Source organism: Aedes aegypti, chromosome 2, assembly GCF_002204515.2.
Source record: "Aedes aegypti strain LVP_AGWG chromosome 2, AaegL5.0 Primary Assembly, whole genome shotgun sequence".
In the NCBI taxonomy this organism is placed as follows: Eukaryota; Metazoa; Arthropoda; class Insecta; order Diptera; family Culicidae; genus Aedes; species Aedes aegypti.
The window spans coordinates 273,421,137-273,438,844 of record NC_035108.1 but is presented as its reverse complement, the minus strand read 5'-3'; positions in this window follow the sequence as shown (position 1 = coordinate 273,438,844).

The window sequence follows — 17,708 nt, the reverse complement described above, 5'->3', positions numbered from 1 at the left end:
TTTACATGTGCCGTAATTTAGTGATAATTGATCATTTTTCATGGTTTTTCTTGTCTGTTTTCAATAATGTTGAAAATGACAAACAACTGAATACAAGTACGACGGTCAGCCTCTTTGGCTCATGTGCCAAAATTTTATAACAAATATGGCTTTAGTGCTAAAAATCATCCCTTAAATAGAAAATCGGGGAATCCCATTTCGGGGTGAAATTGATCACTTGTCAATGCGATTATTGTTATTTTTTGAAACGACTCTACATAATGAATATGAGCTCCCTGAATTCGAATATGCTTGCAAAATGCTTAATAATGCAATATGTAAAGAAATAATGAATAGTTAATTTCAAGAATTGTGATAAAAACGCCTAGATGTAGGCAATTTCTTAAGGAAAAACCTGATATATAACAGAAATTTAATTATTTCAACCGTATGAGCTAATTGGTATCGTAATCTGGGGTATCATTGATTAGCGGAGTAACATTGATCGGAAAGGAGGCATTCATCAAAAGAACGTATTAAAAATTATTATTGAAATATTTCCAAATCATGAGTAGTGCTTCTCTTTCTTATATTCATGAGCTAATAAAAGTTAATGTTTTTGCGAAAAATGAGTTTACTTTATTCGTTAATTTGTCAACTTTTTGAAATAATGATTTTTATTGTTAAGGATGACACTACCAGATTCATGTCTCACATAAGTTCTGCAAACGATATAAGCAAGGAAAATAAGATTCTTACTAAAAATGGCATCGCCGAGAACGATTCTGTTGTCAAATCGTTTATAAGTATGCTCATTTAGGCAATATTACCGAATTACTGTTAAGAATGTAAAATTCCCTTAGGAAATTGCATACCTTTAGGCGTATTCCGTGGTTCGAGGTGCTTTTAATTTTAAAATAACTCAAAAAGTAAATGACTTGTAAGCGTTTGGCCTTCATAATCGGATTCAGGGGCCATGATTTAAGTAAGTAACGACATATTCAGTATTACCGAACGTTGTTTACATAGGTGATCAATGTTACCCCATATCAGCTTAATAAAAATATCGCCTAAAACGTGTTTCTTAACGTGCTTAAATCTTTAAATAAACAAAATTCAGTATATAGTCTCGAGCTATGGGTGGCAGTACTTGTTTTAAAAATATAAACTTTGCAAAATTTGCATTTTCAAATGAAATATTAAAGAAACATTCAGAAAAATGATCAATGTTACCCCGGATTACGGTACCAGTTTAGAAGATGAAATCGGGCTCAAGGATATATTTTAAGCATCCTTACAAACTTTACCTACTTTGGGCTTCGTGGCCGAGTGGTTAGGGTCGCCAGGCAGTAATCGCTTCGCGTCATGGGGTGTGGGCTCGATTCCCGCTTCAGCCGTCGAAACTTTTCGTCAGGAATGTTTCTCGGCTGTGCCACTGGAGCATGCTTGTCCGTTGTCTAGTGTTAAGTTACAGTCTGTGCAGCTAAATGGCTGAAGATGGTGTCCGTGTCTTTAAATAATTCCGTTGTCGTCGTCGCTACCTACATGCAAATGCATGCTAGGGCGATCAGAGTATTAATTTGTCAAACAAAGAGCTAAAACTAATCAGCAACAGCTAACTAGAAAACTAATCAACCAAAATTATAATTGATAAATATATAAATTTATTAATCAATTAATAGTTATAGATGAAGTGTTTCTGGTTGTAACTCTTTTACATCGAATGACATGTTTTGTTTGAAATTGTGCTGCAATTCAATTTAAGCGCGTTCTCCACGGATACGACGAGTCAGTTGGATGTCCTTTGGTATGATGCTGACACATTTGGCGTAGATCGCGCACAGGTTGGTAATCTTAAACAAACCGATCAGATAGGCCATTCGCTTCCTGCAGGACCATGACGGCCGAGCTCTGGAATCGCAAATTTGCCCGGATACCACTACGAAGCAGAAAAAGTTCTTCATGGTGCTGAACTTCTTCCAGTATCAAAAGGAACTTTAACATCGATTTGAGCAAAGAGGAGAACATGGAGCTCGCGAACTTCATGGAGAAGTACCTCAACCTCAAACTGGATTCGTAAACTACTAAAGCAACCAATCTTAGTGGATCATGCTTGGACCTAACGTTCGACCGAAATATTTGTTTGGGAAGCAAGAGTTACCGCTCATGCTTATTCTTCCATCGACCGAGTCTATCGGTGTTGAAGTGTTAACCGAACCAAACTTACACCACAGTTTTTGTGTGCTAACACACAATGTCCACAATAGGTCAGAATTGAAATGCAACAAATAATATGAAAATTGATTGGATTTTTATCAGTAGAAATCTTTCATAAGTTTGTGCCGGTCTTAAGCCAGGAAATAAATGAAGCTAACGTTATCCAACGTCAACTTGGCGGTTGTATCTCGGAAACAACCTCTTACTTTTTGAAACGACTCTGCATAATGAATATGAGCTCCCTGCATCCGAATATGCTTGCTAAATTCTTAATAATGCAATAATTAAAGAAATAATGAATAGTTAATTTTAAGAATTGCGATCAAAACTCCTAAATGTAGGCAATTTCCTAAGGAAATACCTGATATCCAACAGAAACTTACCGTAATTTCGGGTGAAATTGATCACTTTTGACGGTTTTTCTGATATGTGTTCTATACTGTTGCCAATGCTAAACAACTTTATACAGGAAAACAAGTACGACGGTGAGTCTCATTGACTCATGTGCCGAAATATTCTAACAAATGTGATTTTAGTGCTAAAAATTTCATCAAAAACAAAAAATTGGGTAATCCCATTTCGGGGTGAAATTGATCACTTGTCAATACGATTATTGTTAGTTTCGAAACCTTCTCTATTTACTTACATTGAGCTCCCTGAATCCGAATATAATTTCTAAATACTTAACAAATCAATATTTATGGAAATATTAGATAATTAAATTCCAATAGTACCGCCGAAAACGCCTAAATGTAGGCAATTTCCTAAGGATTTTTAAAACATCTTACAAAAATTTAATTATTTCAACAAAATTAGCAATGTGGTACCTATTTTGATGATAAAATCTGTTTTGGGGATATATTTCAAGCAAACTCACAAGCTTTCAGAATGACACCATGTTCAACTCCTTGTTTAGAACTAGAAGTTTATTGATGTCTTCCAATACACGCCCGAACATGATTCTGCATTTTTACATTATTTCCATAGAAACAAACACTTTTAACAGCAAAAACTTCACAATACACAATTCGACAATAATTAAGACAAACAAACGTTCATTCACTACAATATTCATTGATTTTGGTGCTCTATTAGTAAGAATAAAATTTTGTGACACGGTGATCAATTTCACCCTACCGATCAATTTCACCCGAATTTACGGTAATTATTTCAACCATATGAGTTGGTACGAGTTTAGAAAAGGAAATCGTGCTCGGGGATATATTTTAAGCATCCTTACAAACTTTACTTACTTTGAATAATGCCGTTGTCGTCGTCGCTACCTACATATAAATGCATGCTAGAGCGATCATAGTATCAACTTGTCAAACAAAGAGCTAAAACTAATCAGCAACAGCTTTGTTGATGTTTTGATTTGATAAGAAATTGTCGATCGAATCGAAATACGCACACAGAGAAGACTGCAAAAATGCTACCGCCGCCCGACCCGAGCGACGGGAATCTAGGTAAAACGTTGTTTGCCATTTATCTCCGTTGAAAACTAATCAACCAAAATTATACTTGATAAATAAATAAATTAGGGGGGTCTGTAGCCTTGAGGTTACGCTTTCGCTTCATAAGCGGAAGGTCATGGGTTCGATTCCCAGCCCCTCCCCAAAAAAACCCGTCCAGCCACCAGAAGACGCTTCACGGAGGACCGTGCTTTGGGGAGCACATCCATCCTCCGTCAGTATCAGATGGTGACTGAGACAAACTGACCCTCTTCGCAGGCAGCTAGCCTCACTAACAGCAGAGCTCTCTCCTACCTGCTCGGTGTTTTTGTGTATTCAGTTTGTATATTGTCGATATTTTTCCTGTTCTTTACCATGGCTCTAAATCCAGTAGTTTACCGCGTTTCGGCAGATCCTGCCAAACGGCGGGAAATGACGCATTTCGATCTTGCAACGGACAAGCCGCCGACCTATCCATCGGAGTGGTTCCGCAATAATCCGGGGGAAAAGCCGCCCATGGAATTACACATCATCCCAGAAAATCGCAGAGGTAACTTGCATTCGACCATTCGTCTGCAATTTACAGCCGGCACTTTAACCCCTGCTGTCGCAACTGCGTTTATATGGCACGAGTTATCCCGGGAGAAGTATACATTGTCACGGGAATGGACTTCCTTTAACCTAGCAATTGGTGCGAAGGGATCGAACATTTGCATCACCAATTTTGCAAATGTGGTCGAACTGAATAGTAATCTCGATTTGGTCGCAGAGAACGCTTTATTGGAGGTTAAAGAGTTGCGTCGGTAGCCTGTGTGCTGCGTATTATCGGGATCGACAGAGAAGAGTATAGGGAGCAAGTTATTACCCATATGAATGCCCTCATAACCCAGGCCCCTGGAACAGAAATTAATTTGGATCAAGTGTACATCCATTACCAGACCTGGGCTACATACGCCCAATACCCGAAGTGTCTGGCATTTGTCGACATGTATGGGATCCACAGTGTGCAGGATGAGGGATTGCTCTGCGCTGGTAGCGACGTTTTCTATATTGAAAATGTTCGGGAAGTCTATCGGGGAATTCGCACTATGGATCTGGACTAAGCCCGTGGCCACCCAGTACGACCAAGTAACTGTGAATGGAGAAGAAATGGATCAGCCCCGGTCTTATGCCCTCTACTTCAGAGACTTAGGTCTTTTTGATAAATCTCTATACTCGGCGCCCTCCAATTCAGACTTACATCTGTTCCTTCATACTCTGGGTGTAACGGAAGATTCTGAAAGGTCGGTTAGGGCTAGACAAGTAGGCACGCCGCTGAAGAATGCCATCATCTCAAATGCCATGGTAGTGGCTTATGTGTACGGGAGGTACAACACTTTTCAGAAAGAATTCTCCCACGATGGAAGGCCGGTTGAGGCCCCCGCGATCGAAGCTGAGGATGAGTTTGAAGAAGCTGGTATGCCTGGCACAAAGGATCCAGACGCGTGGCTCGGATGGCTGCAGCAAAATAATGGTGTCATCCCGGCAGGAATCAAGCGGCAGTCCTATATGCACTGGCTTAATCATCCTGGATGTCGTCCGGGTACGATCGGGGAAATGTTGTACAAAGATGCAACTGCAGGCTTATTGACACTAAGACCAGACGGAGAGGATGAAGAAGAATAGAGGGTGGTCAGGGTTGGTCCGATGAGATCGATAAAACGTCCATGAAAAAAAAAGAGTAGGAGAGAGTGAAAGTAGATGTAAATATAGATAAGTTGAAAATAGATCTGTATCGATAAAGAAGCTACAGACCAACTGATTCCGGCACAGTAGTGGCCACGAGCACAGAGTGCCTTGAAAAAAAAATAATAATAATCAATCAATTAATAGTAATAGATGAAATGTCTCTGGTTGTAACTCTTTTACGTCGAATTCATTGTTGTGACCCTGAAAAGGGTCGTTTTGTTTGAAATTAGCATTAGCATTAGCATTAAGCATTTCGCACAAATTCGTAGGTGGTACAGACAATTGTATGAGGGTAGCTTCCTTCCTGTCCGTTACCAAAGTCAGTGATTTGGGACTAACCTCTAACTCTTAGACAAGATTGACGCATCCTCCGATAATCGAGAGCTGTCCTGGCCACGTCCTTGCGAAAGCTAAGGAATGGGATAGAATGATTGATTGAACACCTACTTAAGAAAGATGCAGAGAACTCTACGACCTCTCATAGATGTTACGGGATGTTGTGGAATGTTGATGGAAAGGGTAGTGCCAAAGGATACGTTCGGTAGACGTTCTGGCCGACAAATGGTTAGTATTTACGCATTGTTATTATGCGCTGCTGATCAGAACAAACTCACCAAATTCCATTTTCGAAAATCCTCCGCAGTCTATCGCTCCTCTAATAATGAACAATAGCTTGAGCCGTAACTTAACACTGCCCATCGAAATGCACGCACTGCAATTCTTAATCTATCCCGAACCGAGCATCCACAAATCACTTTCAATTTTTGAATCAACACGCTCGGGGATAAAAACGAGTCACGCGAAACAAATTCAATTGATGGTGCCATCACAGAGCACTCTCGAGCAAAACTTCACAAAACATCTTCGGTTTCAATCTCCGATAAAAAATCTATCTATCACTTTGAAAAATATGTTCCCACAAATCATTTGCACGTGGCGTCCGAAGGGTCGTTTTGTTTGAAATTGTGCTGAAATTCAATTTAGGTGCGTTCTCCACGGATACAACGAGTCAGCTGGATGTCCGAAACCGATCAGTTAGGCCCCTCGCTTCTTGCAGGACCATGACGGCCGAGCTTTGGAATCGCAGATTTGCCTCTACATTTCCCCGGATACCACGACGAAGCAGAAGAAGTTCTTCATGGTGCAGAACTTCTTCGAGTATCAAATAAAATCATGCCAATCATCGTGCCTGGCAACTTTAACATCGATTTGAGCAAAGAGGAGAACATGGAGTCCGCAAACTTCATGGAGAAGTACCTCAACCTCAAACTGGCTTCGAAACCCATTGAAGCAATCAATCTTAGTGGATCATGCGTGGACCTAACGTTCAACCGGAATATTTGTTTGGGGAGCTAGAGTTACCGCTCATGCTTCTTCTTCCATCGAACGATTCTATCGGGTGTTGAAGTGTTAACCGAACCAACCAAATAATAACACACAATGTCCATGATAGGTCAGAATTGACGTGCAACAAATAGTATAAAAATTGATTGGATTTTATCAGTAGAAATCTTTCATAAGTTTGTGACAGTCTCAAGCCAGGAAATAGAAGAAGCTAACGTTATCCAACGTCAACTTGGCGGTTGTATCTCGGAAACAACCTCTTACTTTTTTTTTGGTGTGCATATAATCGAAAAATACAAACTTTTAACTATAAAAAAATGTCGTATCCTAATTGGCCGGTTTTCAACCAAAATAATACTCTAGGACGAGATAGACATAAATAATATGTGAGTCGTCCAATTTAAATCCATCCTCAAAGATTCCTTTTAAACCGCCAGTGGTGTCGTAATCAACATGACCTCCCATCATTTAGTGAAAGTGTTTTTAATGACTTCCGGAACCGCAGGCGGCAGCCTTTTCGACATGTCACCAGACATGGCCACCCGCTGGCACCTCTCCACCCCTCGCCTCGATTATACCAGAAATCAGAGCATTAAAAATGTTAAGCAGTGGAATAAAAAAATAGATTGGCACAAGAGGATTCCATAGAGTGCAACCAGCAGGAAGCAGAAAGCACTAAATCTGTTTTGAATAGTAAATGGAGCATGCCGAACCAAAGCCATAAAGTGGGTTTGCTCAACTTGATACATCATCATCGTTGTCGGTTGTATGAAACGAAACAACATTAGCGCAATTCAAATAAAAAAGCGAACCCCGAAGAATGGATAAAAAAGAGTCACCCTTCTTTCTACTAGCTACGAAAACTGCCTGCAACCCTCCCTCGATGATTTATCCTCTGAGTTACCACAAATATACTTTGCTTTCCTGCGCGATGCAATTGAACCATTACACGGATCTTCCGGCCGTGGTGGGCTCGATTTTGGAAAGAAACAGATAAATTAATACAAACTTTTTAGGGGTGAGAGTGTATCATTTAAGAAACCAAACACACAAAACAAACGATTATTTTATTTATGTTGGCATTGTTTAGAGCAAATTACAACTGAAGTTAGCTGTATCGTAAAACTTTGATAGTTTCTTTTTCAACCAATTCCGCCTTGAAAATTGTATATCACATTTTCAAAACAAGTACTGGTATCTTATTTATCAATTTCAGTAGAAAAATTTCATAACGATGCATTTTTAATGCATCTATAATTTTTCATATAACCAGAAGTCGGTTTTCGGTTTTGTGGTAACTACGATAATAGGCATTTCAACCAAATTTGGGTCGACTATTTACTAAATCCATGTTTTTGCTTGGGTACCGTAAAATGGGGTGTTAAGGACTCGTGGGGTTTTAAGGGATTGAACTTCTCCATCAAGTGTGACAAGTCACAAAAACGTCGAAAGTCGATATATCAGTCATCTGAAATGCTTGATTTGTTCGGAGGATTGTGAACTGCAGTATGTGATAGGGAATGTCTAATAAAATAATAAAATATTGTGGAGTCTAGATATTGAAAACGATTCAAAAATTTTTTGTTCATATTTTATAGGCTAAATACATTAAACTACAAAACTATGAAACAATATTAAGAAAAATATGGGAGTAACTTAGAAGATAAGTATATTTAATTGATATCACAGTGCAGGCAACAAATTTTGAAAATTTTATCTAGATTTCGACTTTTAATATTTTTTATGGAAAAAGTCTGTTTTTGAAAATACGTGGGGTGTTAAGGGATAATCTTTTCTACTTTTTCCAAGTTACTTAGCTCATTCGATTTATGCTGTAATATATTCCAATATACTTCTGCCTTACTTCGTGAGGTAGAACTGCAATGTAAAAGTTAGGGACCCTGTTTTGTTTGTAACTGACTATCTCCAAAAATGTCTAATCTCAAAAATTTGTTAAACGGTTTGGAAAATCTTGTCAACTACGTATTAAAGTAAATATAGGATTTTTCTAGATATTATTTACAAAACCTGTTCGAACATACTGGTAAAATGTTTGGAAAGTTTAAATGATTCTTTTATTTGGAAATGCAAAATGGTTTAGTAGCCGTTGTTTCTTTTAGTGGTAATCCTATGAAGTGGTAAACAATAATAATGTTTTGTAATTTCTCAGAGTCTATAAATGAAAAGCAAAACAAATAGGGGCTTTTTTCGAAGACAAAGGAGAACAATCATTCAAAGAAGCCTCTTCGCGTAACTCTTTGTACATAGATTATGTCATTTCTGAGCTCTTTCTGAGAAACTTTGCGGCCTCGTCTGCCACTTAACGTGTTATACAATGAGCGTAAGATTTCCGCTCCATACTGGAACACTTTTCTTCTTCGGTATTTTTTCGACCATGCCACTGGGTGTTGCATGCAAATACTTTGTTTAGTGTAGTGTTTTATTTTCAGGACAAATTGATTGTTTCTCCTATTAAAACTAAAAGTCTGTTGAAATTATCCTTATATTATAGATTATTTACGAAGTTGCTCTGCATAGCTTACAGGATTCGTAAACTGCAAATATTTAGGTTTTGATCCTGCTGCATAAAAGTATAAAAATCATTTCAAGACAATTTTATGATGTTTTGAAACTTCCCAAATAGGATTGATAACTATGAAAAATTTAGCAGTTAAAATTAAACGGTTTGCGTTTGCAGGAGTTCCAAGTTCAATAATATTGTTATATTATCTGATTAAGGTTGAACATAACTTATACAATTGAATGAAAGCACTAAAGTTATTGACCAACAAGATTATGTTTTGCTGTTTGAAAAATATGGTCAAATTCCTCAACACCCCAATTCTGAATTTATGTCAAAAATCACACTTTTTCATTATTATCTCAGAAATCTATCATGGGATCCTCATAATTTTACTTGGCTTTTGATATACACGACGAGAGAATGGTAGGGCTGTATTTTGTCAATTATTGACATACTAGAAGTTGCTTGAAATTCGAGTTGAATTTTTTATTCATCCCTTAACATCCCATTTTACAGTTCCTTAGGTACATTAGGTATTCATATTTTCCAATCTATTTGACATAGTATTAGTAGTACTTCCAAGTTTCGGTAAGTCTGAATTATGTATTGATAATAGGGTGACGAGACAATCGACGAATACTCCAAAATAGGACGTACTATTGAGCAGTATAATGATTTCTGACAATAAATGTCCTTGATTTTTTTACCAATCGAGTTGTGTTTTGCAGAAGCCTTCGCCACAATGTACGTATGAGACAGTGTCCTTAAAAGTCAGCTTAGAATCTATCAGAATTCCCAAATCATTGATATTCGATTCGCGTTTCAATTGGTCACGGTGAGCCATAGGCGAACTGGAGTATACACACCAAATTTTAAGCTTGCCCTCCAACAAAATGAAATGCTGGAATGGTTTCAGCAATTCATATTTAACTGATAATTCAGTAAAGTGAATTTCGTTTGCTTCATATTCTGTAAACTTGTAGTTAATACAATCAGTCAAAAACTTGTATTTTTTCTTCTTGCCAAATAGATGATATTTTACAACAGGTGTTTATAGGTACACTGAAATAAAAGAAACTAATAATCTCTGTTTCTTGACTTGAAAAAGGCATTTGATACTTTGGACCACAACATATTACTTAGCAAGCTAGATCTGTATGGAATAAGAGGTGTCGTTAATAATATTATTCGTAGCTACTTGAACAATAGAAAACAGTTGGTATCAGTTGATGGGGTGAACAGTTCTTTAAAAGAAATATCTACAGGAGTTCCACAAGGGAGCAACATTGGGCCTCTTCTTTTTCTAATTTACATAAATGATATTTGCAAAATTAATCTGAAAGGTACTCCGAGGCTGTTTGCTGACGATACGGCATTGTTTTACCCTAATATAAATCCCGAACTAATAACAACAAATATGTGTGAAGATCTGCGTTTACTTCAAAGTTATTTTGCCTGCAATCTCCTTTCTTTGAACCTGAAAAAAAACAAAGTATATGATTTTCAGATCACCAAGAAAAGCTCAACCGAATACACCTAGCCTTATTATTGGTACTGCTACTATCGAAAAAGTTGATTCCTTTAAATATTTGGGTCTTACCCTTGATTGCACATTATCTTGGGATCAACATATTAAAACGGTCTGCAATAAAATTTCAGCAATGTGTGGAGTCCTTAAACGAGTAGTATCCTACCTTCCACGCAAAGCTTTACTTCTGTTTTATTATGCCCATATTCATTCTCATCTGAATTATCTTACTCTCTCATGGGGTAGAGCATGCAAATCTAAGCTAAAAAAAACTTCAAACCCTTCAAAATCGCTGCCTCAAAATTATCTTCAATTTACCAATCCTGTATTCAACTGTCCGTTTGTATACTGAGCTACCCCATCGCGCTTTACCAATTTTAGGAATCTGCGAACAGCAAACGCTGCAAATGGTTCATAATGTTCTCCACAATCCGTTATTACATCATAACATAACCCTCAACATTGCTTCTCGTATTCATAATACTAGACAATTTAATACTCTCTCTCGATCTAGAGCGCATTCCAATTTTGGTCAAAAACGTTTTTCCTTCCTTGGTCCTTCGAAATATAACGTCTTACCTAGACATCAGCGACATTCGATTCAAGTAGCACCATTCAGCAAATGTTTCGAGTTGTCGTTGCAAGAACAGAGTATCTTGCAATTATCGATTGATATGCTACGACCGTTTAGATAGGATAGAAATCAAGTGAGCAGGGTATTATGCCAAGTTTATGAAATTTGGTTAAGGTATTTCGGCAATACTTGACGTATTGCATTTGTTTTAGCTCGACTGAAAGGGTCTGGATGTCTTAGTTTTTAAGATTTTGTAGTCAAAACTATAAACACAAATTGAAATGGAATCAGTTACCAATACCAATTATTTTGATGATAAAAAAGTTTGGTCTAGACTCTAGAGTGCCCATTTCCCGGCCATTTTGCTCGTCCCGGGATTTATCAAATTTTCAATAAAACTAGCATTTCGGTTGAAATGAAAGTACAATTTTAATAAAACATTTATTTTTACAATTGAATGTACAGATAATGTAACTTTTTTAAATTATAGTTTAATTATAGAAAATCACATTTCAGATAAAACTTCCTTATTCTGATGAAGTAACCTAACAAAAATCAAAACTTAGCTTGACTGCATTTTGGTCAAAATTGAGTTGATATTAGTTTTCATTATATCTTTTAATGATCTTTCAGCTGCACTAACGAGAAATCATTTTTTGTTCGCTAAAATTAGTTCACTGCAGATTTTTGCATCGCGTAGCACAAAAATGAATCGTTATCTGGTCATCTTTTTTTTTTTTTTTTAGAAAGGTCACGGAGTGAAAAGCACATTATGAAAGTTTGATTGAGATCGAAACATGTTACAATCTCCTGGATTTTTTTTTTTTATTTTTTAAGCCTGATTCGCTGCTGACAAGTTATTTCTCGGCCTATCTTGATGCATGGGAAATTTCTGCAAGGAATCGATCAAGAATGCGCTTTTTTCTGATCGCAGTACGCAGTTGAAAAGAACTGTCAGTTCAAATGGGAGTCGCTGTAGAAAATTTCTGCAAGGAATCGGTGAGAAATTTCTTTAGCGATTCCTTTTCAGCAGCGAATCAGGCTTTAATGGAAAACGAGATTGAAAATTTCTCAGTCAATTTTCTCAATGCCTACTTTTTACAGATGGTGCTGACTTACGATTTGCAACAGTTTAGGTGTACTTTCAAATTTGTTATCTTAAGCTAATAAAAACGGCTAATGTTGAGAAGAAAAGCATTAAAACTTTGCAACTAGACAAATAAAAATATGTGTTTCTTACTTGTAAATTGATCTTTTCATGAAAATAATTACTAGTTTATGTTTTATGTTTGTTTGTTTGTTTGTATATTTACGACATTTTACATCAGGGGGTGCATTCGTGTCGGCGTCAGGTAGAATTCACACTTTGTCGTTATTACAATTCAATTTTCATTACAATTGCTTGTTGGTATCATGCTTTTCTACTTTATCAAACAAGGTTGATAGTGAGGAAAAATGACATTGCTTTTCATTGAAATTTAGTGGTTTTCATCAAATTTTACGTACATTTCGGGAATCCCGGGATTCCCGAGATGTCAGAAATAAAATCCCGGGAAACGGGAAATCCCGAAATTTGTCAAATCCCGGGATTTTTTGTCCCGGGATGTCCCGGGTTGGACACTCTAGTTAGGTCATTTGATATGCTCCAGGAACCAACCAGATTAACTCCAAACTCATGAACATTTCCGGAAATTCCAAAACTTCTCAAAAATCAACACATCCAGATGATTTCATTCGAACTAAAATGAAGCTAGTCCATCAAGAACTGCCGAAATTACAGCAATTTGACTTTTTTTTCATCTGGTGGGCGGATACGGGTTAGCCTCCGCTACTCGATATTCCCTTAGTTCGATGAAATGTTCAGTTCATTCAATATAACATTATTGGACCCCTCTATAAGTTTAAAACTCTCTAACCCGATATTATTCGATGTTATCTGTTTTAAATATAAATCAATAGTTTCTTAAAAATATATTCAAGAAAAGTTTTCTGTACTTAATTGTGAACCGAATTCAAGTTAAATGTAAATTTTGTTAAACACGTACATGAAGTGTTTAATAAAATTTACATTTTACTTGAACTAGTTCTACCTCGCAAAAATTTGAAGTGCATCATCATTTGAGTTTAAATTTTCAGTCTTGCGTATACTAAAAAAGCTCAATAAAATTGATATCAAACAAATTGAAGTTATATTTTATTACTTGCATAACAAAAAAAAAACATAAAATATGAGATTGTCTGAATTAGAATATAGGGGACTAAATTGAAACAGAATAGGTCCAATTCAGACTTAGTTTTGTTCAACCATGTCTAGTCATGTTTCGATAGGAGTAAAAGATATGGAATAAAAACTGTCACTAGGTGCGATTTGGACCAAATTGAATCGATTTTTCGTTGAATGAGAATTATTTTATTTCAAAAATTTAGATTCGTGTTCGATCGTGTTTATCAAACATTTTCTTGTCGATAACACCTAACTCCACGAGTTGTTTTGAATAAATCTTGAGCAATTGCGTTGTTAAGTGAAAAATTCATATAAAATTACAAGCTATCGCATTTCAATGCAAAATGTATTGCCTAGTACAAAGTTAAGGTATTCTGGCCATCAACCAAACAGTAGTCAATAAGCATTCTTCTAGAGACTCCTATAAGGATTTCTCTATGAAATCTCTACAGGGATTTTTACAGAAATGTATTCAAGGCTATCTTCAGGTTTCACTAGGACATTTTTTTCCTCCAGTGATTTCTCCAGACATTCTTCAGGTAGTTCTCTCGAGATTCCTCTAGGAATTATTGCTGAGATTTCCTCCAGGATTCACTCCAGTAATTCTATCAGGAATTCTTCTGGAGATTCCATCACATATTCATCTAAGGATAATACAAGAAACAACTTCATATTCCCCAAGAGTTCAATTCAGGAATTTTTCAAGGGATACCTACAAGAAAATCGCTACATGAAATGTTACAAACCGCAGTGAAGGGCACCGTTCTTTTAGCAGGGTAATATTGATAACACATTGCAGTTGATATTTCTGCATGCTATAAAGCTAAATTATGTTGTTAATTTAGAATACATTACAACATTACAACATCTACTTACATTTTCGGTGTTTTCGCTTATAGATCACAATTGATTCTATGCACCCCGGCTTTGCTTGTAAGCATATTGTTTATGCATTCACAGCTGTCAACTATTACAAAGCAAAGCCAAAAACACCGAAGTTTGATAAACACATACTAAGACTAAGTCCAACAGATGTCCAGGGGCTCGCAAAACCATTACCACGTAACATGAACTATTCTAAAAAAATTTCAGGTTATCCTCCGGGGATTCCCCTTGAAAGTTCTCCTTTCTGTGTCTCTAAAAAATCCTGCGGGGGTTCATCCAAGAATTCCTCTAGCAGTTCTTACATAGATTCAACCATGAATTTCTCAAGGGTTTTCATAAAAGGAATAAGAAGTCCTCCTACAGGTTTTTTTTGTCAGGGGTTCCTGAAGTAGTTTTTTGAGAAAACCTGGGATAAGCTCCTGGAAGGATTTCTGGAGCAATCCCTGGAGGACCTGTAGAAAAAAATCTAGAATGTCCCTAGAGGAATCCCGGTTAAATTTCTTGAAGAATCCCTGGAGAAATTCTTGCAGGAGCCTATGGAGATATTACCGGGGAAATCTTTGGAGGAATTCCTGAAGAAATCCATGGAACCTCAAATATGCTTTTTGGATACGCAGTATTTGTTTTCAACGGCTTTTTTTTCCCATAAAGTCTGAGTAGAAGAAAAGCATATTTCATTAACATATACAGTCGATTCTCTACCAGCTCATCCCTGGAATACTTTTTAGAGGAAACCATGAAGAGATTTTTCTGGATCAATCCTAGGAGAAATTCATGTGAAAAAAAGCTGGAGAAATCTCTGCCTAAATCACTTTAGCGATTTTCCTAGAGAAATAACTAAATGAGTCTTCAGAGAAACTCCTGTAGGAATTTCTGAAGGATAATCTAAGTTAATTTCTTAAGGGCTCGTGGAGGTATCTCAGGATTATTATTTACTTATACATATTAATAGATAAATCCCTGAAGAATCATTGGAAGTATCTCAGGAAGAATTACTATATAAATTGTGCTGGGGAAATCTCTGGTAAAACAACTGTAGGGATTTTTCAGTCAAAATTCCTGGAATAATCCTTGGATGAATCCATGGCAAAATTTATGGATAAGTTCCAAGAAGAAGTCTCAGGACTAATCCATGTAGAGATTTTCCAAAAGGAATTTTTGTATAGATTTTAGTCATGTAATCCGTGGAGAAATTCTTAGGATAATATCTGAGTAAATTCCTGCATGAATTCATGGGAAAATCTCTGGAGGGATTTCAAAAGGAATTCTTGGAGGAACCCCCGGAGGATTTGGAGGCTCAGAACGAATTCGTGGAGAAACTCCTGGGTAATCCCTGAAGGATTATATGGAGAAATCCTTGGAGTAAATCATGCAGCGATTCTCTTGATGGAGGAAATTCTTGAGGAATCCCTTGAAGAATTCGTGAGTTGTAGAACACCAGGAAATCCAAGGAGGAATTCCTGGTAGAATCCAAGGAGTGATCCGCGCAAGAATCCCGGAATACTTGAGGATATCTTTTTATGTATCCATGGAGGAATCCTCGATAGAAATTCTGGAGATATCACAAGGAAAATATGTTGAGTAATCCTTGTATAGATTGTCTTAGTGTAACTCCTTGTGTAATTCCTGGAGAAAGCCTTGAATATATCTCTGCAAGGATCTAAGTAGAGAGTTTCCTGGTGAAGTCTCTGGAAAAGAATGAATATCAGAAGAATTTGCTTGAAATTTCCGGAGAAATTCCGAGTAATCCAGAAACAGATCCTTGTAGGAATTCTTTGAGAAATTCCTGGAAGAATCTCAATAAAGATTTCAATGGAGGAATCTATAAAAAAAATCACTGGAGATATTCTTCTTGCGAAATCTCTAAAGGAATTCCTGTTGATATTTTCTTGCAGGAATCCTTTGAGGAATACCTTGTCATAACCGGTCCAAAATGCCTCATGGTGAACAAAAATTCTTCCTGGAAAAATCTCTGGCAAAATCTATAGAGAAATCGCAGTAAGGATTACGGTAGAGATGATCTTGGAGGATTTTCTGGTAAAATCCCTGTAGGAATCTTCGGGAGAAGAACTGAAGAAATCTCTGAAGTCTCAAGGGATATTTCTAGAAGAATTTTTTAAGGAATCTTTGAAGGTTGCCCTTAAGAAACTCCTGGAACCCCATTTGAACTGCTCACAAAATTGCAATTGTTAGCAAAAAATATAATTCGTCAGCGAAAAAGTATCGTTTTCTTATAGATAAAATGAATTATGACTTGTCGAATGATGCCGTTTCCTTATATATTTTTTTCTAATTGGACCGTTAAGAAAATGGTATTCAAGTCAAGGATCTTTTTTGGAATGGAAATGTTCTCACCATAAGTATGGAATCGCGTATTGCAACACTAATACTGAATATTGCAGCACCTTGAAAAATTTAGCATCACCTAAAATGAATATTATCTCGTGATTCTGAAGTGCTAGATCGATGTATTTTGAGGTTATCTTTAAAAATACGTCTTTGAGCTCCTGAGATTTTTTATTTTTGTTGAAAAAACTTTTATCACTGGGTTTTGGGTGATGCTAAACTTAAATGTGCTGCAATACTCAGTATTGCAACGATTCCATACTTATGGTGGGTAGTGTACATGTAAAAATGGTCAATAAGAAAAGGAAGCTCTCGGTATATAACTATAGAAGTCCTCACGAGAACACCAAGCTGAGGAGCAAATTCTATCCCGGTTGTGACGTAACGCCAGGAACCAGCAGAAGAAATTTATATTTTATCTGGATGGAAAATTTATTTAGGGGAAGGGGTGGTAAAATGAACACCTTAAGGATATCATCTTGTTTCTGATAGAAAAACAAGGAATTTGTGTAGTTCTATGGCACAGCATCAAAAACAGGGATGCTATCTATAGCAGCCACATGAATTCAGACTGAAATAGCTATATATTTACATATTTTTATCGCTAGCAAAAAACGATGCAAATGTTCATTTTACTTGCACTATGTGGGTAAAATGAACAGCTGTTGGTGGTAAAATGAACATCAAGCAAAAAACGTGAATAAAACAAATATTGTTGAAAATTTTCATTGCCTTTCCGAAATTATATCCATTATTGATTGTAACCCATTCAAAAAGAATTCTAAACGTATCAGATTTAAAATCATATCATAACGATATTCACCTCACCTAAAAACCTCAAGCCTTCCGAGCCAAAGTTACGTCAGTTCTAATTTTCAAAGGTGGTTTTCTAAAATCTTAGTTTTCGT